At 47.4% G+C, this 22,829-nt stretch overlaps 1 long non-coding RNA gene across 1 annotated transcript in view; it reads left to right on the forward strand.

The window, feature by feature from the left end:
* Positions 1-22,829, forward strand: part of LOC147673870 (uncharacterized) — a 43,164-nt gene that overhangs the window by 5,155 nt on the left and 15,180 nt on the right. The window contains exons 2-3 of the long non-coding RNA XR_015302521.1: positions 13,420-13,443; positions 13,547-13,640. This is a non-coding gene — a long non-coding RNA (uncharacterized LOC147673870). The remainder of the gene's footprint in view (positions 1-13,419; positions 13,444-13,546; positions 13,641-22,829) is intronic.

A 22,829-nucleotide genomic window follows, 5' to 3' on the forward strand; every position in this document is an offset into this window, starting at 1 on the left:
TCAGGACTTGGTTGTCTAGATTAGGGCGTGCTGAGGTCAATTCCGATGCGTGGACAAAATTGGATTATGTTGAAGCCTCTGTAATTAGATCAGGGGCAGCCTGAAGTACATTTCGGGAAGCAGAGCAAAAAGTCATCTGGAACCTGCATAGGGGCAGGGTTTTGATTGTGCTGGGCGTCCGTCTGTGATCAGCCGTTGTACAAGCACGGTTCCTGAGCAAATCGGCGTGCTGGGCGGCCGTCTGTGATTAGCCGTTTTTCGAGCAGGATTCCTGATGGAATCGACGTGTCGATGCGAAGATAAATCGAAGCGTAGGATTGGATTTATCTCCGCATCGACACACCGATTCCATCAGGAATCGTGCTGGAAAAACGGCTAATCACAGACGGCCGCCCAGCACGCCGATTTGCTCAGGAACCGTGCTTGTACAACGGCTGATCACAGACGGCCGCCCAGCACAATCAAAACCCTGCCCCTATGCAGGTTCCAGATTACTTTTTGCTCTGCTTCCCGAAATGTACTTCAGGCTGCCCCTGATCTAATTACAGAGGCTTCAACATAATTCAATTTTGTCCACGCATCGGAATTGATCTCAGCACGTGAGCTTCCTGTTCCGGGGCAGGGGTGCGGGGCGATCGAGGCTATGCAAGGGGCAGGTCCCTCCCCAAGGGGGGGGATAAATAGCGGCACGGCAGATATGCGCGGTATAGTATTTAAAATTGTATGATTTTAAAGCGGGAGTTGTGTGGGATATTGACTGGGCTGGCCAATACCATTGCCCATTCTTTGTCCGTCCATGCCCTCCCTCTATCCACCACCCACTTGTCTCGTAATTGTTGGGTAGGGTGTTGTGTGTGCATTAGGAGGGCCTGCGTCAGCCAGTGGACGACGTGAGTGCCATTGCCCATGACATGGAAGTAGTACTGTATAAAGTGATGTGTCTGCAACTCTTCAGCCATGTCTCCCCAAGGGCGCGCAAGTGTGTGTGTTATGGACACGTGAAGGAGAAATTGCCCGGCTGGTAGGCCTGTGTCCCTGGCCAGCACCTCAAAGGGGAGTAGGGCGCCATCCGCATACAACTAGCCCAGTGTCTCCACCCCAGCCTGCACCCATCTGTCCAACATTGCCTCTGTCACCACTCCACCTTCTCTGGGGGTGCCTACTAGTGGGAGCGCTGGAGCATAAGGCTTCACCGCGCGCGTTACTCTCAAGCTACGCAGGAAACACCTGCGAGCTACAGCCACATGGAGCTGCATCGGGCAGGGAGCTCTGGTCAGGGGGTGAAACGGCGTGCATATCTGTGCATGGGTCCAGATCGTGACGTCCGTGGCAGTATCGTCCAGATTCCTGCCACGCAGCCATCCTGTCACCCACTGCATCTGGGCTGCCAGGTAATACAGTTCCAGGTTGGGAACCACGAGGCCCCCAGCCGCCATAGGTACGTAGAGCTTTGTCAATTCTACACCGGGTCTTCCGGTGTTCCAAATGAGGTTCCGGAGCAATGTCTCTAGTTCCCGAAATATCCAAGTTGGAACATATACTGGGATGTTGGCATAATAGTATAATAGTCTCGGCAGGACTATCATTTTGGTTAGTGCAACGCAGCGGGGCACGTTTAGGGGCAGGGTCTTCCAAAATGTCACCTGCGCTTGCAGGGAGGAGATAGCTCTGACCAGGTTCCCTCCAGTTTGTCCTGCGGGTCTCTGTAAATGTGTATTCCGAGGTATCGAAACGTTGTGGGGTACCAGGCGAGTCTCCCATCATTGATGTGGATATCGCCCTCTCGTGTTTCCGGGCTAAAGGAATATGCTCCAGATTTGGCCCAGTTAACTTTGAGTCCTGACATGACCTCAAAGGTCTGAAAAATATCAGACAGGGACTGCGGTATGCGGGTCAGGTCTCTGATGTACAGGAGTAAATCATCCGCGTAGAGTGAAACCGTGTGTAGGCCATCCGCCAGCGGGATCCCCCACTCCTCCCCCCGTGCCCTCAGCAGCACCGCAAGGGGTTCCATGGCCATCGAGAATAGCAACGGGGACAGGGGCCAACCCTGCCTAGTCCCTCTTCGCACTCGGATTGCGTCAGACAGCAGCCTGCCTGTGCGTACACGCACAGTAGGCTTTCGATAAAGCAGTCCTACCATGTCACTGTAGTCGTCCCCAAGGTCGTACTTCTCCAGCGTCGCCCGGATGTAAGGCAACTCGACAGAGTCAAAGGCCTTCTCGAGGTCCAAGACTAGGAATCCCGACCGGGGCCATTGATGGGTGGCATAGGTTTGCACTCTGAACAGTCTACGTATGTTGTGGGAGGTGCTGCGTGTGTGTACGAAACCGTTCTGGTCGTGGTGCACGAGGGTTGAAATAAGGGGAGCCAGGCGCTGAGCTAAGGTAGAAGCAAGTATTTTGTAATCGGTGTTCAACAGAGCCAGCGGCCAGTAAGAGCCCCTGCGTGTGCCATCCCTGCCAGGTTTTAGGAGGGAAATTAGTGTAGCCTCATTGAGCGTGGGGGGGAGAGAGGAGTCCTCAGTGGCCGCTGCATACATTTTTAGCAGCTCAGGGATCAGAGTGTCCGAATAGGTTTTGTAATATTCGGCCGGTAACCCGTCAGGACCTGGGGACTTACCATTCGACAGGGCAAAGATGGCAGTGCGTAGCTCCTCGGGCGTAAGTGGCGCCCCTAGGTCACCTTGCTGCGCAGCGGTCAGTCTCGGTAGCTGTATGCCCGAGAGATAGTCCGCTATATCCGCGGCGGAAACCTGGAGCGATATAAAACCCGTTAGTGACCTGTAAAGGCCATGTGTATTTTAGCTTGCGTGTACACCACCTCGTCTCCGTCAGTGCATATTGCAGATACAGGCGTTGAGCGATCTTCCTTCTTGATGAGCCATGCCAGCAGTTTTCCGGGCTTATCGCTGTGGTGGTGTGTGCGCGCTGAATGGGCTTCGTAATTGACATGGCATAGCCGTTCCAGTAATCGCGCATGTTCTGTGCGTGCTGTGAGCAGCGGTCTATCTGCGCCCCCTATCGCCTCCTGCTCCCGCTGGAGTAGGTCGGCTTCTATGTGTGCCAGGTCCCTCTCCAGCTGACTCTGCATATGCCCCTGTGTGCCCAGGCAGTGTCCCCTGATCACAGCCTTAAAGGCGTCCCATTCAATCTGGGGGGAGGACGCCGTGCCTGTATTTTCTTCAAAATATTGCGCTGTTTGTATGGAAAGGGATTCGCGGAAAGGGGCGTCTAGGAGGAGAGCCGGCTGCAGTCTCTAGGTGTGAACAGGCAGGTGCCCGTGAAGGGGGTCCCGGGCCTCTCCCACAGCAGCGCTCCGCGGGCATAGGAAGAGTCTTCTGTGGCATATAGTTGCCCACGTCAGCTACGGCGTAGCGTTTGTACTTCCGCCTTATTCAAATGTGTCTCCTGTTGGAGTGCAATTTGTACCTGGTGACGCTTGAGGTAGGAATAAATTTGATACCTGCGCGAAGTTGTGTGCATGCCTCTGACATTCCAGGTACATATATGTGTAGCAGTCATTTTACCACATCAGGTGATCCCCACATCCGCCTCCCACCGATCCCCCACCCCAGGAGCCCGCTCCCAGGGCCCCCGCGCACCCCCACTGTTCATCCACAAAGACATCTTCATTGACACTAGAATTGTTTCCTCAAAAAGGCAAAGGGGTCGGGGGCTAGAGGACATAACAGACAATAAGGGGCTAAACCAGTAAAAAATACCAAAAGGTTGGTTGCTCTCAAGTGAGATAAATAACCTTTCAGTTCAGGGGGGTGCTTTATGGTATGCACAGCTGTGGCGTGAGAACAGGATGGTCAACGGAGAGGGCATCAGCCCTCCCCAGGCCTCAGGAAATAGGTAATGTCTGGCAGGGAATCTGCTAGTCTATTGTGGCACGTCTTTTCATGCATACGTCCATTCGGGTCGGGTCACTGCCGAGCTGGTGGGGTGGTTCTGTGGCCACGTCTATGGCAGGATCGCCAAGAGTCAAGGCCCAGCAGGCGGGGGCAGCAAGGGGCCAGCACCAGCGGGGGCACTGCGCCGCCGGGGAAGTATCAAAAAGTAATACTCACTGCGTTCCGTGCCCATAGTCGTGTGCTGCGGCGAGGGCCCCGCCCCGGGCCCGCGCCAGTCCGCAATCCAGCAGGAGTATCTACTGGGCTCAAAGTCTAAATTACACTGGCTGGATATATCCTGTCAGAGACCAGTACCACTTGTCAATTGATCAAATCCGCTGTCTGTGGTGTAACATCCGGTTGCTTCATGTATTACTGAGAATCAGGTATCCCGTAGATAGCTTCGTCATCGCTCGGGAAAGCCCGAGGGCTGGTCTCCATGGCGGGATGTGATGCTAAGGAGCTGCTAATTTCTGTTACCTTGCGGAGAGCGTCCTGTTGCTCAAGGAGAACAAGTTCTGCGGGTGGGAAGTGGTCTGCTGACCCTTGTGACAGGTGAGTTGTTGGTGGCTTGTGCTTGCGGCGCCGCCGCGGTCCACGGGCGCGTGCCGCTGTGGTAGACCCTGGTGTCCGTCTGGGTGTTGTTTCCATGCCGTTATCCAGCCAAGCCTCAGTTTCCTCCGGGCTGGTGAAGAAGTGTGTTTTGTCCTGTGCCACCACCCATAACTTGGCTGGGAAAAGGAGGGAATATTTGAGGCCGACTTGTCGCAGCCTTTGCTTTACAGCGAGGAAGGAGTGTCTCTGGCGCTGTACCTGGTCTGTATAGTCAGGAAAGAACATTACTTTAGCGTTGACCAGGAAGCTTGGACATCCCCAAGCTTCCTGGTCTCGCGCAGGATTGAGTCCCGGTCGCGGTAATTCAAAATACGGAGAAGCAGTGGTCTAGGGTTGGATCCCGCGGGGAGAGGTCTCGTCGGCACTCGGTGCGCGCGTTCCACCACGAAGTGCGGAGACAGGGCGGCTTCCGGCAGCAATGTCCTCAGCCAGTCCTCCACGTGCTGCGTAGGGTCCCTCCCCTCCCATCGTTCCAGCACACCTACCACTCGGATGTTGTTTCTCCGTGCCGTCCTTCTGCATCCTTGGCGCGGTCTTCTAGGAATTCCACCCTGTTCAGGAGATCCCGCACGTGTTTGTCCATTTGGCTAACTCAGGGCTCCAGATCTGTCACTGGACCTCCCAGTGGCGTAGTGTGTTCCGCCAGCTTCTTGTGGTCAGCTCAGAGATTAGTGATGTCAATCGCCACACTGTCTATTTTGGTCTCTAGTGAGGTGCGGGTAAGCTAGAGCGATTCTTCCAGTCATTCCATGGCGGCCAGTACAGTGTCCAGTTTCATCGCCACCTGGTCCGCGTCCGCCTGTTTCACCAGCCTGTCCATTTTCCCCTTTGGTTGCGCACCTCCAGTGCCAGTTCTTGTCTTTACTCCCCCAGACATGGGCAGGATGATGAGTAAGGCAGCCTGTGGTATGAGCCAGAGCCCCCAACAGTAGGGGCCGCTTCAGTTGGCGGTCCAAGCAGCGCGGGTTCAGCGGTGTAGTCGCCCCGGGAGGTCCCCGGGCTGGCCGGTGTACCCTTCGCGGCCAACCCGCCTCGCCCCCAATCTCAGACCGGCACAGCTGCTGTGTATCAGGGCGTCGTCAGTGGTACTATGGTTGTATCCGCGAGACGGGGGTAGCCACTTAGCGCGGGCACACTGCGTGCAAGTGGTCGTCGCGCCGTGGGCGGTGCCCACCTGTGCTTCCCTGCACGGTGTCCCCCGTCCGCCGGCCCTCCCCCGCCTCCGCACCCGGGCGTTTGTCAGGGTAGTCCGCGGTGCCGGGCCGCAAGCTTGGCGTGCTGTGAGGTTCCCATGGCAGCTTAAGGGGGGAGGGGGGGAAGGCGAGAGGGCGGCCTGCTCCAGTGTCCAGGGCTAGAAAAGGGCCGCAACGCCTCAGGCGCGTTGCCTCGCAGCTGTCGCGGTATAGGTGGGCGGCGCAGCCTGTCCCCACCAATGTGTGCCCCTGCTTCGTTCAGCAGCGCAGGGTCTCGCTGGCTAGTTTATCGCGCCTCCCTCAGTCATGGCCCTCCATGTGCATGTAGGGCAATCCTGCGCCCCGGGTCTCTCCCGGGCGTCGGGGGTCGGCGGCGTGGGGCACTAAAGCGTTGATATCCACCAGTGGTCGTTAAGTACCTCAGGGCTCAGGTGTGCCCAGCCAGGGAGAATCGCAGGTCTGTAGGGGGTCCCCAGGGGCCGTGCCCGCCGGCAAGGCAGTGCGTGATGCGGTAGCGTCGCCTCTGAGGGGGCTCAGGGCCTTCAGGAGCAAGGGTTGGTGTTCGGGCGCTTCTCCCACAACTCACCACTGGTTGTGCGCCGGCGGGTGTGCCGGTCGGTGAACGCCAGGCGAGTCGTCGCTATGGTGTGTCCCGCCCGCTCCGGGCCTCAGTCAGATCAGTAGTGTGGTGCCTAGTTCACCGCAGGGCAGTCTCTCCCCCAGTCACAGCCCACCACAGCCGTCCCCGATGGCGTCGCAGTTCGGGGCCCCTCTCCATGCTTTGGCCAGCGGGATGCATGGGGCGCAGGTCCGTCCGCCCGAGTTCGGATCCACCGCCTCAGGAGGTCCCAGGCGTCTCCCGGCGTAGGCCCCGCCTCTAGGCCCAGTGTGCGGCTCGATCCCCGGCCTCGAGCAGTCGCGGCTGCCGACCACACGGCGCGCGGCTCGGCCAGGAGAGTCCGGGGGAGTCCGGAGCGGCCAGGAGTGTCCAATCCTCCCCAAAGTTGGTGGACAGGTGAGGAGCTACGTCAGGGCGCTCCGCTTGCAGTTTCTGCCGGTTACTGGGAATTGTGGTGGATATTTGGCCTGTGGAAGGAGAGCTCAAGCCGGAGCTCTACCCTTTTGCTTCCTCCGCGATTGCGCGCCAAGCCACGCCCCCCTCTGAAATATCTTCATAACAAGAAGTGCTTTGAAACATAGGTAATAGGACAGGGTCCGTGAAACATCTTCGACAGGAGAAGTGTTGTGAAATATCCGTAAGAAAAGTGTTCTGAAGCATCGGTAACAGGAGAAGTGCTGTGAGATATCTTCGTCGGGACTTCAGAAACAGTGCCCCGAAGCATCGGTAACAGGAGAAGTACTGTGAAATATCTTTGTCGGGACTTCAGAAGCAGTGCTCTGAAGCATCTGTGGCAGGAGAAGTGCTCTGAAGCCGTGGAGCAAAGCCAGAAATGGAGAGAGGAAGGGGAGCGGATTCCTTTGAAGTCTGATCCCGAGGCTCACAGGCTGCCATGAAATGCATTTGGCGCAATAAGGGGCATGAAAACCTCTTCACCATTGGAACTACTATGAAATAAGTTCAGCCCGTGATGTCTGACGAAGCGCCTAGAGTGGGAGAACAACACTCATACAGCTTCAGCTTAAGAAATGTTGCTAAATACTGTGAGCTGAAGAAGGGACGCAAAGTAAATTCATCAATAGTGTGACAACTATTTAGCAAAGGAAGTGTTTTGAAAAAACGTTAACAGCTGTGCCTGGAAATACTTTCAGCACAAGCGCTCCGAATTGTCTTCAAGGCAGGAAATGCACAGAAACACCTGTAGGAGAATTGGTCTGAAGCATCTGTAACTGAGGAAGTGCTCTGAAATATCAGCAGGAGAAGTGCTCGGAAATATCTTCATAACAAGAAGTGCTTTGAAACATATGTAACAGGACAGGGTCCGTGAAACATCTTCGACAGGAGAAGTTTTGTGAAATATCCGTAAAAAAAGTGTTCTGAAGCATCGGTAACAGGAGAAGTGATGTGAAAAATCTTCATTGGGACTTCAGAAGCAGTGCCCTGAAGCATCGGTAACAGGAGAACAGCCGCTTTGATGTTCTCAGTGGCCACACGGCTCACTGAGAATATCAAAGCGGCCGCAAAATTGCTCCAGGCTGCAGGTGGACAAATGGTGCGCGCGCCCAGCGCACATGCACTGTGCCCGATCCACCTGTAGACTAGGAGCATTTTTGAAAGTCCCTTACTATACTCTCGCTGAACAACGCATACGCATTGGTTCAGCGAGACCTAAAATTGGAAGGTAGATTTGTAGTGGGAGATATCGGTTACATAACTCTTACTTTATTTCACACACGATTATTCAATGAAGTTTTAAAAGCATTCAGTTATAGACTTCCCAGCGCCGTATAAGCATGTATTTAAATATGGTTAAATAATTCTGATATATTCCAGCACTCACAATCTGTATGAACTTTTGATGCAAGGGATACATAATGAGTGTATGTATCATTTGTATGTGTGCTTCCTGTGTCCCGAGCATTACTTCCTACAAATTTTTTAGGTAACGCAACAGAATAGCAAAATTAACAAAATACAGGCGAACACAAATTTGATATCGTGCATAAATGGACATGAGCATAATCGGAATTATAAGCGTGCTACTCACCCGTGAGGGGCTCAATGCGCTTATATTTGAGGTGTGTGCCTAAATTACTGGATGATGCCTGCCGTGCTATCTCCATTCCAGAAATTTTAAAATTCATTAATTTATTCAGCAAAAAATATTTATTCAAAGAAACATAGCATCTTCTGTCGCTGATGTACGTGCCTGTTCTTCATGTATATAAACTGATTGATGAACAGCAACGCATTTTTTCGGCCCTTTACTGTATGTATACCTTTTGTAAAATAAAGTCATAGATGTTAACACTTCTGAAATTGCAAATTAATATATGACTGGTGAGTCAAAAGTTATCTTAGCTGTTGATCTAACTGGTGGCGTTTTGAATAAGTATTTGGATGTTCCTACACCTGCTGCTTTTCTCACAGCAGTAGAGTAAGGAAGATTATCCAACCTGGATACTGGGAGTGTAGAGTTCTATGGTAAATGATGCTTATTATTTTTGTGTCTGAAATATTGACATCACCCAAGTAGACCAAAAGGTTATCAGTTTATAGAGATGCATGATCTTCTCTTCTTCAGTCCCACACCAAACACTGAATCAATTGTTCCTCACTAGCTCTTTCTGCCATTGGCTCAATTATCAGAGCAAATAGGAGTGAAGGAGTGGCTAGCCATGCCTTGTGCCCTAGTCCAGCAAAAGCTTCCTTGATATTTATTTATTTATTTAATGCATTTTTATATAGCGCAGAATTTACACCGAAGGTGTCCGAGCACTGTACAATAGAGCCAGTTACGTTACATGAGAGAAATGTTACAAAAATGGAAACAAACAAAAATAGCAGGCCATAGAATCAAAACAACGCAGGCAAAAGGAACACAATATCAAACACAGCAAGTACAGAATGTACAAACAAAAATATAAATATATATGACAAATTTACAATGACTAAAGAACTTCCTCGTGGGGTATGAGAAGGAAGGAATTAGTTCTGAAAGTGTCTTTGGAATAGAAGAGATTTGAGGTCCGCTTTGAAGATCTGGATGGAGGTGATGGCACGGAGCAAAGGAGGAAGCGAGTTCCAGATTCTCACAGCATTACCTGAGAATGATTGAGCCATCAATTTTTCCCATTTAAAGGAGGGGGCTCAAGCAGGAACTTTTCTGCATTCCGAGAAGGTTTTGAGCCTCCAGACAATTTCAGTTTATTCGCCAGATAGCGAGGGGAGGAAGAATGCAAAGCTCTGTGGGTGATGCACACCATTTTGTAAATAGCTCTAGCCTCGATGGGAAGCCATCAGCGAGAAGACAGGATAGGAGTGATGTGGTCACTTTGTTTGGACCCTGAAATTAAGCGAGCTGCTGAATGGAGGACGGATTTGAGGGGGGAGAGGTGAAATTTGGGAAGGCCAGTCAGAAGAGAATTACAATAATCTAGTCTAGAGAGAACTAGCGATTGGACCAAGGCTTTTAGGTCATTCTCCGGGAAGAACCGACGAATCCCCCATAAAAGGCACAGCTGATGACAAGCGCTCTTGGCAATGAAGTTGATGTGTAAGAATAGGTTGAGTCTTTTGTCAAGTATGACACCTAGGGATTTAGCGAAGTCAACAATGACGAGTTTACTGTTGAGTAAATTCAACTGATCTATGCAGGACTGAACAGGAGGCGGGAGAGAGAGCTAGATATGAGGAGGAATTCCGTTTTGGAGGGATTGAGAATGAGTTGGTGAACTAACATCCAGTTGTAAATAGAGTTGAGAGTAGAGTTGAGTAGTGAGAGATCATGAGAGGAAGACACTTCGAGGTAGATTTGGGTGTCATCCGCATAGAGATGGTAGAGGATTCCATATTTGCTTAGGAGGTTACCTAGTGGTTCCAGATAGAGATTAAACAGGGTGGGAGCAAGGAAAGAACCTTGAGGGACGCCTTGACCAACCACCAGTGGAGACGAGAGACTGTTCGCAATCTTGATCATTTGGGATCTGTCCGAGAGGAATGAGGCAAACCATTTGAGTACTGTGCCTTCCACGCCCATTCTCTGTTGAAGAGTGTTAAGGAGGGTGTTGTGATTAACAGTGTCAAAGGCTGCAGAGAGGTCAAGAAGAATCAGAAGTCACGATTCCCTGAATCGAGTATATGCAGCGCAGCATCAGTCACTCGCAGCAGGGCTGTTTCAGTGCTGCAATTTTTAATAAAGCCAGACTGGAACATGTCAAGGAGATTATTGTCCATAATGTGTTGGGAAAGTTGTTTTGCAACACATTTTTCTGTGATCTTTGAAAGAAAACGGAGAATGGTGATGGGGTGGATGTTATTGAGGTCGTTCGCATCTGCAGAGGTTTTTTTTAGAAGGGGGTAACCTGTCCTGTTTTGAGGTCAGCTGGGAGGGATCCTTGACTGAGGAAGAGATTAACTAGCCTCGTCCAATAGGAGAGAGTGTTGGTATAGAAATCAATGGCGATGACACTGGGTATGGGGTCAGAAGAATGGTTGGAGGGTTTGGTTTCGAGGATGCATTTGAGGAGATCATCTCCTGAGATGGAGGCAAAGTTCTGCCAAGTGACTAAGGATTTTTGCTCCTCAATGGGGGTGGTGTGGGTGACCTGTTCCACCAGTGATTTTACCTTTTAATCAAAGAATATAGCAAATTCAGTTGCTTTCTTCGAAGCATCCTTAGGTTTGATGGTTTGGGGAGAAAAATGTGGGTTTTTGATGAGGTCGAAAAGTTTTTTGGGTCTGTTTTTAGCTGAATCGAGGAGGAATCTGAAATGTAATGTTTTTTCCTGGAGGATATGCTTGTGGTATTTGGATCTTGCTGAACGTAAAAGAGAGAGGTTGGAGGTGGATGGAGATTGTCTCCAATGTTTCTCCAAGATTCTAAGGGTTTTCCTTTCGTCATAGAGCGCTTTATGAACCAATGATCTGAAGGGGTGGGTCTTTTCCTTTTGCTTTGGAGTGGAGCAACCTTGTCGATTTCGACTGCAAGGATTGAGAGGCAATGGGGAGTGAGATCGTTGACATCCGTATTGGGGTCTAGACTAGGAAGTGAACGCATAGCAGAATCACATAGAGTCCCAAGATCAATGTTTTTTATGTTGCGGAACCAAGTAGAGGCTCTTTTAGGTTGGCTGAGAGTTATAATGTGGGAGAGGTGAAAACGGAAGGGAATGAGGAAATAGTCTGACCAGTCTACACGGATGGGGGGATGAGTGGTAAGCTGGTCTGATTTAGAAACAACAAGATCCAAAACTGAGCCCTTGGCGTGTGTAATTTCCGAGCAGTGTTGGACAAGATCGTTTATGAGTACTCTCATAAACGTTTATGAGTACTCTCACTGTACTCTCACTGTACGATAATTAGGTTTCTTAACCTAAGACCCCTTTTTCCCCAGGAGCGAAGAGAGTGTCCTTTCCCTTCCCAGAAATATAGCTTCCCCGTGCTAGAGACATTATACACCAAAGGGAGCCAATATTTCCAAAAAAGGAGGGACCAAGAAGGACCATTAGAGAAGTCCCAACATCAGCCGACAGAGAGAAGGGCGAGTCCTACAGGATGTGGAAGTGCTGTATGGGAAAGGAACAGCAACATATATATCAGTGATAAAATGGTTATATCTGAGCAAACACTTAACACCCACTCTACATATTGTGCACTCCTCCAAACTTACTTGTGTGTAGAACTGGTAGATCTTGATGTTCTCTTGTAATTAAACAAAACAGAGGAGAAGGATTCTCTTATATGCGTAGATAACACAAAGAATAGAGCAGGCAATGCGTGTCGTATTGGAGAAGTTCTTAGGAAGAGCTTGAAAAAATCTCCAAATTAAGGTAACACAATGTTCCACTGCAAAAGTTCCAGCGCTCCGGTGCTTTATAAAAAAACAGAAGGTCAATGCTGGAAAAGGCAAGCTCATTAAAAATAAAGTACTGCCCAAATAACACTTGCGGTCGCACGTTCCTCAATGAACAATACAACAAGCCCAACACGGTGCCGAGGCAGAAAGCAGGAAAGAAATGCTCCTAATTACGGAGCTCCAACAAAAAAAAAAAGAAAAGCAGGGTGTCCCCCGCGGGCGTCAGATGCTCGTAAAGAGAAAACCAAGCGTACTCGCGCTAAAGGAAAACAAAATCTGAAGAAGGCATTTGAGCCACAAAAAAATAAATCAGGCACGAAGAAAGCATAAGAATAATGGGAAAAAGAATGAGGAGAGTTCCAGCGCGAACTCGCGCTTCTGTAGAATGCAGGATGAGGAAGGTTCCAGCATGTCCTCGCGCTTCTGGAGAATGCAGGATGAGTAATCCAAAAGGGGCTAAAGGTAGCGAGAGTTTCTTCACAGGGATAGGAATCCAATCAAGAAGAGCTGGACAACTGAAAGACAAAGAAAGCCAATGTCAGACTCTGTAATTAACTCTTACCAACGAAACTTGCACAGGAACAGACGTTGCTAATCCTCCGACTCCCTCTAAAAGATTCCTCGGAGCCCGTTATATAACTTGGCTCCAAGAGACCCTCCAGGGGGAAGGGGAAGTGGATAAAATAATAAACAACAGAAGAGACAGCTCTGGAACTGTTCTGCTGGTTCTCTTGTCTGGTCCGTTCTGCAGACTTGACTTCGGAGAAACCTTTATTTACATTAAGAGAGATATTAAATCTTTTCTAACCTGTTCTATATCTAGTTCCTCCTATAACCGCTTATACCTGCATGTTCCAGAAACCTAGCTCCTCTTCTTCTTCTTTGTTATTCTTATTATTTTTCCTTCTTTAGACTAAGATGATACCTAGTTAACAAGATCAATGATTATTTATTTATTTATATTCCCTAAATTCACTTAATTATTGATATCTTTTAGAATTCAAATTCTTACCCTCTCAGTCTGTTCTTGTCTTTTTAAATTCTCTTGATGTCTTCTGTGTGTAGATTTTTGTTCCTATTCTAAAGCCTAAAACTTGCCTAACTAAATCCTATTCTATCTAACTATTTATTCCTACCCTACCTACTCTAAGGTGAGTATGCTAGGTATGTAAGTAAGTAACTAAACTAAGCTACCCCAACTATTCTAATTCTCTCTGTATTCTTTTTCTTCATACAGTTTGTCAAGTTTTACAATTCTCAGGTAAGCGTTCTTTCTTTCTCTTTTCTACTCAGAGTTCAATTGTAATAACAGTCTTTTCAATAGAGCGTTAAATCACTTATCTTTTCTCTTTTCTTCTTGTCAGGAGAACCGCTGCCGGTGGAGGCCTCTTGACGGGTTGTGGGTCTGAAGACATTCCGGATACGTTTTCCAATGACAGAATACTCCATGCGCTGAAGGTAAGCGTCGGAACAAGGTTCTGTGAGCATGCAGAACCGAAGTTTAGACTCGGTAACTATGAAAAACGGGAATTCGTGAAGAGCGGGAAAGGTCGCAGCTATTTCGGGAAAGTCTTCTAGTGAAGTGCGCATCACTTTGGGCTCGTGCACTTCACCTTAGTTTCTGCACCTGTAAATCAGATAGACACTAGACCGCTACCTCTACCTCAAAAGCGGCGGCCATGTTGAAATTCCGCTTATGGCACAAGTGCCGCCAATGATTGCTCAAACAACATTTTTTCCTAGAAATCCAATGTGGTTTGCTTTGTAAGGTGGAGACCACGTGGATGGCTTGATTAGAGGCTTGATTAAGAGTTCTGACAGCCAACCACTGGGGCTCAGAAACTGCTGGCTTAAATCTTCACCATCACCTGACCCTTCCCGGAGCAGTATGGGAGAGTGCACAAACCCCTTCTGCCTCTAAGCCTTCTGGCAGATGTAGTCCCATAGTCGCGCATGAAGCCCGACTCCTAACACTCCCTGTAACACCGTTGCAAGCGTCTAACACAAGCACCAAATTTAAGATTGGGACCTCTATTTTTCGGTCTGGCTAGGTAGCTCAACAGAAAACACCTTTAAGAAGCACCAGAGAGAGAGATGTTTTGGCTCTGCGGACATGCTGATTACCTAGAGTACAGTATTTGATCTGGCAAAAGTTATGTGCTGCTCCTGAAAAGAGTGCTGATGCTCTCTTGTCAATTCTTCAGATGTTTCCCTTCACCTAAGATGGGTGCCGCTTTCAAAAGTATTAACATAGGAGCGTGTGCATTAAGATGCAGCATGAGATGCTGGATAGGGCGCTAGGAAAATGCAACGGACTCAATCTGTTTGAGTGGACTCTGTTTCTCTATTCACCTTGATGTCCCTCACTCCAAACCATCAGCCCTGGTTCTCAATCAAACCGGAGACGTCTACTGGCAAAAAGCAGGGAAAGATATTGTGTGAATTACTGGGAATTGAACTATGACAGTGAAGCTATGCAGCAGTCTATGAATCTACTACTGTTAACAGAGTTGACATCTGGGAGTGGAGTAAAGTAACCAGAAAAATACTTGTAAACATTTACACAACATATTCACAGTGGAGTTATAGTAAAATAAATAGGATGATAAACATAAATAATCCCCAGACCTTCTTAATTTTAATAGACTGGGAAAAAAACACAACATGGAATGTATTGCAAATGGATGGACTCCTATCAAGTTTTTTACGTTAACTAAAATTGCCCTTTAACGCTAATTTAATTTGCTTTTTCAATTTTCTTAAATATCTTCTGCATTCAATAATGAAACATCTTAAGATGGCTGTCAGTTTAGTGGGGGTGAGGCACTATTTCTCAAAGATGTCTGGTCTCAGAGGCCTCGCTCTGTGGCTAAACTGGAATACCGGAGATGGCAGATCAGCAGCGAAGTTCTGACAGTACCCCCCAACAAGGAGGATTGTCCCATGCTTGGTTTGGTCGGAAATCTTTGATGGAAGATCTTCACCAATCTGGGGGCCTGGACATCCAAACTGCATTACCAAGATCGTTCTTCCAGCCCATAACCTTTCCAGTCCACCAAATAATACAGTTGTCCTTTGACCTTTTTAGAATCTAAGATTTCTTTAACTTCATATTATACTCCAGACTCTAACTGGATAGGTTGTGGAGGGGAATTTCTTCGTAGATTTGGAGATGTCTTTTTCAACAAGGAAACATGGAAAACAGGGTGAATTTTCCATTTTGCAGGTAGTTTCAATTTATAAGTCACTGGGTTTATCTTTTTCTCAACTGGGTTAGGCCCTACATACCTAGCTAAAAATGTTCAGTTTCCTTTTAACTTCAGGTATTTAGTACTTAACCACACCTTATCTCCCTCTAGTAAATTAGGGGCCTCTTTTCTCTTCCTGTCAGCATACATTTTGTACTTTCTTTTAGCCTGTTCTAAATTTTGGGAAGCCGCTAGGTGGACCTTCTTCAAATGAGTAAGCAAATCCTTTACCACTGGGACAGAGATTTCCGCATGAGTCACTGCAGAATTCGGATGTCTGCCATAATTCAAATAAAATGGCGAATGAACCTGTAGAAACATTTTTTGCGTTGTTGTGTGCGAATTCGGCAGCCCAAAGATAGTGGGACCAATCACCAGCTTGTTTCAAAAGGAACAATCCCAGATACTGCTCCAGTTCCTGATTTACTCTCTCGGTCTGTCCATCTGTTTCAGGATGGTAACTGGTGGAATAACGAGCCTCAATATCTAAGCTCACCAAGAAGGCCCTCCAGAAACGAGACAGGAACTGAGAGCCTCTATCCTAGACAATAACCTTTGGAATGCCATGAAGCTTAACTATGTGTGTACTGAAATGATTAGCAAGCTGTTTTGCAGTTGGAATCCCTTTTAAGGCTAACAAGTGTGCCATTTTAGAGAATGCATCCACCACCACCAGGATCGTGTCATACCCCTGACTAGAAGGCAGATCAACTATTATGTGATCGTGTGCCAAGGACCTGGAGGAGTTGGTAGGGGCTGTAACAACCCTTTCGGGCCTGTCGTTCCGATTTTCCCTGAGCGCAGATTTCACATGCCTTAACATACCCTTCAATATCTGCGGCCATCCCAGGCCACCAATAGTGTCTCTTGACCAATTCTTCAGTTTTAGCCTCACCTTTATGCCCTGCCAAGGGGCTATCGTGACATTCATACATTACTTGATGTTGTAATTCTGTGGTAGGTAAACACAGAAATCCCTTGTGATACGGCAGTTGATGTCGAATTTCTCTGTCAGGTTCTTCCTTGGTCCATTCTTTTATATCTTTGGGACTCATAGCTTTGATGATCTGTTCATTCAAGGTAGCGGATACTGTAGTACAAATGATCTTGGAATCTGGTATGATGGTTTGGTCTTTCTCTAGGAGTTTATGATTATCCGTCCCTATCCTAGATAAGGCATCTGCTTTTCCGTTCTGAGTGCCTGGTCGGTAAGTAATCACGAAATCATATTCAGCAAAATACAGCGACCACCGCAATGGTCTTGGGGTTAGTGTCTTTGCTGATTTCAAGAATTTCAGATTCTGATGATCAGTGAAAACTGTTACTTGATGCCTAGCTCCGATAAGGTAGTGCCGCCATTCATTGAAAGCGTCTTTAATCGCCAACAATTCCTTTTCAGTTATTGTGTAGTTAACTTCTGCTGGCGTGAGTTTTCTCGATCTGTAAGCAACTGGATGCAGTTGTCCGGTTTCCTTATGTTGTTGGGATAATATTCCACCAACCGCTTGTTCCGAGGCATCGGTTTCTACGTAAAACGGTTCAGATGGGTCTGCATGTAACAGCACTGGAACAGTAGTAAAACCCTTCTTTAAAGAAGTAAAGGCTTCTTCAGCTTCTTGTGTCCATTCAAAACGAACGCCTTTCCTCAAGAGTTTAGTGAGAGGTAGTATCTTTCGTGAGAATTTGCTGATAAATCTCCTGTATAAATTTGCGAACCCGATAAAACTCTGCACTTCTTTTACGTTAGTTGGGGAGTTCCAGTCCACTACAGCCTTGATTTTTCGTTCATCCATGTTCATAACGGTTGGTGAAAGAATAAATCCCAAAAATTCCACCTTAGAGACATTAAAAGCACATTTTTCCAGTTTCACAAATAGTCGATTATCTCTGAGATTTTGCAGGATTCCTCTCACTTGTTCCGGGTGTTTACTTTTGTCATTGGAGTAGATCAGAATATCATCAATATATACTATTCCGCATTGATATATGTATTTCCTTAGGATATCATTGATGAAATGCTGGATAGCCGCCGGGGCATTACACAGACCGTAGGGCATAACTTGGTATTCAAACAACCCAAATCTTGTTCTGAAGGCGGTCTTCCATTCGTCGCCCTCTCTCATTCTGATTAGATGGTATGCGCCTCTCAGGTCTAATTTGGCATATATTTGTGCTCCTTTAACTTGATCCAGTAAGAATGAGATAAGTGGAAGCGGATAACGATTTTTCTTGGTGATCTTATTAATGGCGCAATAGTCTATGCAGGTTCTCAAATCCCCCTCTTTCTTAGGCTCGAAAAACTGAGGCGAAGATACCGGGGATTGAGATGGCTGTATGAACCCATTTGCTAAGTATTTATCTAAATTTTCCTTCAGGTGTTGATGTTCTTTTTCGGTTAATGCATAGACTCTACTGCATGGCAGGTTGGCACCAAGTTCCAATTTAATTTTGCAATCGTACACACGATGGGGAGGCAATTGCTCGGCTTCTTTCTCCTTGAACACATCTGCGAAATCTTGATATTCTGAGGGTATTTTTTGGGAATTGATAACGGAGACTGATGCGCCAGCTATACACAAAGAATGAGCTGGACTTGTCTCATAACTCTTCTCATTTTTTCCGAAACAATTCTCTCTACAATACGTAGAATTCATTATTATTGTTCGCGTACTCCAGTTGATTGTGGGATTGTGTTCTGTTAACCACGGGAGTCCTAATATATGCTGAAACTGCGGTGCATCGATCAAGTTGAATTGGATAATCTCCTCATGCCCATCATTCAATATCATTTGTAACGGTTCAGTATGGCTCACAATGGGTCTGGACGAGAGGTTAGTACCGTCCACAGCTCGTACAGGTTCACTCTTGGTCTTTTGTATTGCTCTCAAACCTATTTTGGCTGCAAATTTTAAATCGCAGAAATTTCCTGTTGCTCCGGAATCCACCATCACGGAGAGTTCTGTCAGGGTTATGTGCCGGAACTTGATTACCATAGATACAATTAAATGAGGAGATGAGGACTACAAGGTATTCGCCAACTGGCGCTATTTCAGAGTTGATTCTTGTTTAGCATCCACCTGTCCAACTCCCGCTACAGATGGTGCTGCAAGTTTTCCTTCGGTTTGAATGAGGTCTTGGGTTTTTTAGTACAATTTCTCACAAAATGACTACTTGAACCACAATACATACACGGATTCCCAGTTCTCCTCTTTTCCTTTTCTTCTTTTGTTAGAGGGCCTCTGATAGTTCCAATCTACATCAGTTCTTCTAGGTTGGATAATCCTTCCATTGTTCGGTTACCTTCAGATCTGGTTCTATCAAACCTTGGCACTGCAGGTTTAAAATCTCTTCTTTTTTCTCCCTTCCTTTCTCCTTGACGAAAATCAATCTCTAATATTAAATCTACTTCTTAATGTGCGGTCTGTTTGAAAAATAGAAAGAAATACATATAGATATGGAAAAACGGGAGACCAAAGGGCTGATACATGTCTAATCAATATAAGATGAAGTCTGCCTCCGCAGACTTTCTTCATGTGAAAGCCCATTAATTATCGCCTACGCGGTATATCTTTATCCTGGACTCACCTTAAATAAAGAAGGCACAAAGTTCAAGATATCAAATATAAGTGAAATTCATGCGGGTTCCATGACAGGCTCAATATCCAATGAGCAACAAAGTTAAAGGTTTTGAATGTGCAGTTTGTTAAAAAATAAAGAGAAATATATATTGATATAGAAAAAAGCGACCAAAGAGCTAACATTTGTCTAGTTAATGAAAGATTTAGTCGGCCTCTGCAAGCTTGCTTCAAGCAAAAGCCCATGAATGACAATTGCAAGAGAAAGAATAACAGACAGAATCCCATTAATGGGAGATGGGGTTTTCTTAGAGAAACATAGGTTATAATAAGGGCAGTCCCATTGTGCCGTGCTACACAGACATGCAATACTAAGTTCGGAAACCGAAAACGGCTAAAGCAGTCTATTATGCAACATCTTTAAAGAAGAGAAATATGTTGCGACATATAGCAAAGACAATCACTAGAAGAGGGCAACCCAATAATCCCCAAGGAACTGGGTAACGTAAGTTTAATAGAAAAATGCACCTTGAGGCATTATTTCATTATTATTATTATTATTATTATTAAAAAATTTTATAGAGCGCGTAGTCACCCTGAGGTATCCCAGCGCTAAGGATCCTTACACCTGTGGGTTCGAGGGCTGAAAAAGGGGGGGGGACAACAAGTTTCAGACGGAAGAAGGTTAAAATTAAGGGAACAAGTGAGTTTTAAGCCGTTTTCTGAAGCGCAGGTAGTTGGGTTCTTTCCTCAAGTCTCGGGGGAGAGCGTTCCAGAGGCGTGCGGTGTGGATCGAGAAGCGTCTTCCACCCGTGCGGGCTTTCTTGAATCTGGGCAGGATGATAAGGGACTCCTTGTCCGATCGGAGGGATCTAGGGGCTTTGTAAGGTTTTATGAATTTCCTCAGAATAGGGGGGCCTTGATTCTGCAGTAGCTTATGGGCCAGGCATAAGGCTTTGAATATTACTCGTTCCCTCACTGGGAGCCAGTGAAGGAGCTTCAGAGCAGGTATGGCTGAAGCTCTGGCAGGGGTGTTCGTGAGGATCCGGGCAGCCGCATTTTGGATTTTCTGGAGTTTGTTTAAGGTTGCTTCGGGTGCACCAAGGTAGATAGCGTTGCTATAGTCGAGCCTGGACAGTATGAGTCCTTGGATGAGAAGTCTTTGCGAAGTAGGGGCAGGATCTTTCTCATCGATTTGAGTAGCCCGAAGCAAGTACCGGCTACTTTTTTGGCCTGCGTGGTGAATGAAAGGTCTGTTTCAATCCATACTCCCAGGCTTTTTACTTCCTGTTTGGGGAGAGGGGGGGACCCAAACAGGGTGGCCAGATGTTCAAAGGGAAGGTGAGTCCTTTCTGACCCAGAAGGAGAATGTCTGTTTTAGAACCATTCAGCTTTAAGGCTGAGTTGTTCATCCACCCTTGTATCTGCGTCAAGCAGTTGAATAGGTCCGCAGGCTGTTGACTAGGGTGGGATAGGGAGACAACTAGTTGTGTGTCATCCGCATAACTGACAATGCTCACTCCGAACGGGGTGACGACCTCCTCCAATGGGGACATGTAGATGTTAAACAATGTGGGGCTAAGGGAGGAACCCTGAGGCACCCCACATTGGAGGGGTGTTTCGGAGGAGCAGGTGTTATTCTCCCAGATCTGGAAGGAGCGTTGGGCCAGAAAGGAGGAAAGCCAGGATAGAGCGGTGCCTTCCACTCCTACCTTCTTGAGCCGTTTGATCAGGAGTTGGTGGTTGACGGTGTCGAAGGCCGCGCTCAGGTCGAGGAGGATCACTCCCACTGATCCTCCCTCGTCTAACAGTGCTCTGGCCTCCTCCACTGCTGCCAGGAGGGCGATGTCGGTGCCCTGTCCTGGGCGAAAACCTGTCTGCGAGTTTTTTAGCAGATTATTGGATTCAAGAAACTGGGAAAGTTTCTTGTTCACCAGTTTCTCGGCAATCTTGCTGGTCCCGGGGAGGAGGGATATTGGTCTGTAGTTGGCCAATTCCGCTGGATCCAAGGATGGTTTTTTTAGAAGTGCTTTAACAACTGCCGCTTTCCAACTAGGGGGGACGACTCCCTGTTGAAAAGACGCGTTGATCAGATGGGTGAGGGGGGGGATGATGATGGGAGCAACTTCCTTGAGGGTCCGTAGCGGTGCGGGGTCCCTAGGAGATCCGCTTTTGATGGATTTGAGCGTATTCTTGACTTCTTCGGAGGTTATTTGTCCCCAGGAGGTTAGGCGAGGGGAGATCGGAGTGTCGGGGGGATCGTCAATCTCGCTCGGATTAGTAGAAGGGATGGAGTCTAGAATTTTTTGGATTTTTTCTTGGAAGAAGCTGGCTAGCTGATGGCATTTTTCCTGGTCTGCCTTTGGGTCTGGGGGGTTTACTATGCAGGATTTTTTTGCGCATTCAAACCTGTAATGTTTTTTGTTTGCATAGTTGTCAGTACAATATTGCAGATACATTTTTAGACTGTAGCATTTAGATAAATGGTATATTGCGATTCTGGCTATTGTTGTTTGAATAACATGCAGTTATGGTATAGTGACATGTGTTTATTATTGTTTTATAGTGTCCCCCGACGAAGGGGCTCATAGCCCCGAAATGCATTGGGTCTTAAATAAACACTGCTGGAACGAACCTGCGCATTTGTCGTGTGTAAACAAGAGGTCCAGATGGGCACAGTCTATACATGTGAAGCATGAAAAATGGCAAAAAAAACCTGAGTGTGGAGTATCACTAAGGAGGTTGAAAAGAGTTGAATAAAAAGTTAGAAACGAGTGGAACTTGAATAATGGATGACATGATGGATGAAATTGAATGGCCATGAAGGCTTTATATAGCTGTGCATTTGACTTGGGGCTGAAGGATGCCTCATCCCTGTTTCATTTGGCATATAACTCAGACACCTGTTTATAAGTTCCGTCCACCTTATGCCAAAAGCAAAACACGAATGCCCCACGGCATATGGAAAATAATGTATTGAAGAGATTGTGGAGAAAGGGAGGAAGGGGAGAGACAAGGGAAATGTTGGGCCCTATTGACTGGAAAAGAATACCAGGAAATACTGTAAATGTAAGATGAACCAGGGGGCAGAGAAGGAGCGAGAACCACAGATCACATCAGTGCATATTGACGTTTTCACAGTAAACAGCTTCAAATAGATCTGACGCAGGGGAAAAATGTAACATTGACAGGAGGGGAACAAAGTGAAGCTATGGTGCGCAGGAGGTAATAGAAACGAAGTATTCTCACAGCTTTGGCACCAACCCATGACAGCCAATCTCAGCTTCACTTTTATATGGCTACAAATGCCACTCTGGAGGATCGTGCCAGGTCCTGGAACAAACAATGCTTCCAGCGCTCATATATCACGTGCCCCTGGCATAGCATCATGCCCTCTGCCTTCACTGATCCCAGAGGGCATCTTGCTGCTTCGGTCTATATGAACGTGAGCACTTTAGGCACTTTAAGGAGCTGTGATGGATTTCGAAGGCAAGCCATAAATCGTAACCTAACAAGTCCTTTCTACTCAGCAAGAGATCGTCCTGTGCTACTAGATCCTGCAAGAGAAGAACTCTCTTCTCACTGGAGGTATTGCTTCATGGTTGCAGCTTTCTTAGTACAGGGTACTGGAGATCAGAAGTCTTATGGGTCATTAAAGTAGTACCATTGCCTCCTCTTGTGCTTGAGGTGCCAGGGGTTCTCGTTGGTCCCTCTGTTGCCTGGAGAGTAAGCCCTTAGAGTCAAAACACCGCCGCCAGACTTGTCCTCTGTATCCCTCGAATTGAGCACATTAGCCAACACTTATGAAAGCTCCACTGGCTCCC

The sequence above is a fragment of the Lissotriton vulgaris genome, chromosome 12, assembly GCF_964263255.1.
Source record: "Lissotriton vulgaris chromosome 12, aLisVul1.2, whole genome shotgun sequence".
Classification (NCBI taxonomy): domain Eukaryota; kingdom Metazoa; phylum Chordata; class Amphibia; order Caudata; family Salamandridae; genus Lissotriton; species Lissotriton vulgaris.